Genomic DNA, 2,500 nt, shown 5'->3' on the forward strand with positions numbered 1-2,500 from the left:
CTGGATAGTCCAAGGCTCGATGAGAAAGACCGCTGGTTTAGACACTGGGGCAGTGGCAGCCCGCGGGGCAGTGTCGGCAGATTCGGCAGCAGTGTCTGCCGATTCGGCAGCGTTGGCTTGTTGGCGCGGGGGGCCGATGCGAGTGGGGACTTGGGCAGCGGGCAGTGAAAGCAAGAGTTTCCCCGATGCTGCCGGGAAAAACGCTCCCCGGGATGGCCGGGTGAGATGACCCGGCGGCCCGCGACGGGTCATTCAATTCCATGCCCCGTCAACATAACTCCCGATGTACTGTTTGCTTTTTCGGAAGAAGAGATCCATCCCCCCATCCTCGGCCAGCCAAAAACGCTCCAATTAATGGCCGGGTGAGATGACCCGGCGGCCCGCGACGCGTCATTCAAATCACTGCCCTATCGGCTACAACTGCTGATGGGTGGGATTAGAGGCCTGCCATGGTGGTGAGGGGCGGCGAGGACCGTGAAAGCTAGAGTTTTTCAGAGGCTGCCGGGAAAAAGGCCCCTCGGGTGGCGGGGTGCGAGGACCAGGCGCGTCATTCAATTCTCTTCCCTATCAACTTGGCTCCCGTTGGCGGGATTGGAGGCCTACTGTTTGTTACAGGGCTAAAATCGTCAGGGGAAGAGCTGACGAAACAATGCTGGTTTGGATGCAGGGGGTAGTGTTGGAATCGGCAGCGCGGACAAAATCGGCAAAGTCGACAAAAAAGACTGTTGGCCTGGACATCGGGGCAGCGGCAGCCATGCCGACAGGGGGGGAAATCGGCAGCGCAGATTTGTGCAGCTGCAGGTTCGTCGGGGAAATCGGCAGCGCAGATTTTTCGATGAACATGGGCTGGAAGATGGACTGTCCAGGCCAGGCAGGGAAATTCGTCAAGGGGACACGCTGACGAAACAGCGCTGGTTTAGACACGGTGGGTGCAGTGTTGGAATCGGCAGCGCCGACGAAATCGGCAAAGTCGGCAGAATCGGCAGCGGGTGCTGGCGATGAGTCTGGACGATTTATAGTCCAGGGCTTGATGGAAAAGACTGTTGGTCCAGACAATGGGGCAGTGGCAGCGCGGATTTGTGCAGCTGCAGGTTCGTCGGGGAAAATCGGCAGCGCAGATTTTTCGACGAACAGGGGCTGGGCGCTGGACTGGCCGGGCCAGGCAGGAAAATTCGTCAGGGGGCCACGCTGACGAAAAGAGGGGCTGCCGCGTGGAAAATCGGCAGCGCAGATTTTTCGACGAACAGGGGCTGGACTGGCCGGGCCAGGCAGGAAAATTCGTCAGGGGGGCACGCTGACGAAAAGAGGGGCTGCCGCGTGGAAAATCGGCAGCGCAGGTTTTTCGACGAACAGGGGCTGGACGCTGGACTGGGCCAGGCAGGAAAATTCGTCAGGGGGCACGCTGACGAAAAGAGGGGCTGCCGCGTGGAAAATCGGCAGCGCAGATTTTTCGACGAACATTCGTCAGGGGGGCACGCTGACGAAAAGAGGGGCTGCCGCGTGGAAAATCGGCAGCGCAGATTTTTCGACGAACATTCGTCAGGGGGGCACGCTGAGGAAAACAGGGGCTGCCGCGTGGAAAATCGGCAGCGCAGATTTTTCGACGAACAGGGGCTGGATGCTGGACCGGCCGGGCCAGGCAGGAAAATTCGTCAGGGGGGCACGCTGACGAAAAGAGGGGCTGCCGCGTGGAAAATCGGCAGCGCAGATTTTTCGACGAACAGGGGCTGGACCGGCCGGGCCAGGCAGGAAAATTCGTCAGGGGGGCACGCTGACGAAAAGAGGGGCTGCCGCGTGGAAAATCGGCAGCGCAGATTTTTCGACGAACAGGGGCTGGACGCTGGACTGGGCCAGGCAGGAAAATTCGTCAGGGGGGCACGCTGACGAAAACAGGGGCTGCCGCGTGGAGTGGCAGCCTGCACGCAGATGCGAATTCGGCAGCGCACGATGGCTTGAGCAGGTCATGGGTTCGACTTGGCGCGATCTGAAACCTGGACGAGGGACTGTCGACGCTGGACGAGCCAGCGCGGTGGCCTGTCGTGCCCCGTTCAGGGGGGGCCTGCCGCGGAGACAGCCCTCGCGGGCTCGACAGCGCAGGCCAGCGTCCCCGACGTCGCTGGCGGCGGCAGGCGAGCTGCCGGGGTTCCCGCATTCCTACAAGAAAACGTCGTGCTTTCCACATGAAACCAATCCAGTAAAATCAGCCATATTTTTATGAGGCTGCCCACTGAATTTGGGGTCATTCCGGGCCGGTTCCTAGTTTTGCGGATTTACTCGATTTCTAATGGTAGGAAAATTAAAACAAATACTTCCCGACCTCGAAAAATTCTGGGAAAATTAATGAAGGTGGATTGGATTTTTGCCAACCTCTGTGCAAAATTTCAGCTCAAAATACCAAGAAATGAATTTTTTAGAGGGGGGGTGACAGCTGGGACCTAGTAGTGTCTCCCCCTGCCAGAGCTGCAATGACACTTATTGCTCTTTAGGGAGCCACCAGGCC

This window comes from Populus nigra, chromosome 2, assembly GCF_951802175.1.
Source record: "Populus nigra chromosome 2, ddPopNigr1.1, whole genome shotgun sequence".
In the NCBI taxonomy this organism is placed as follows: Eukaryota; Viridiplantae; Streptophyta; class Magnoliopsida; order Malpighiales; family Salicaceae; genus Populus; species Populus nigra.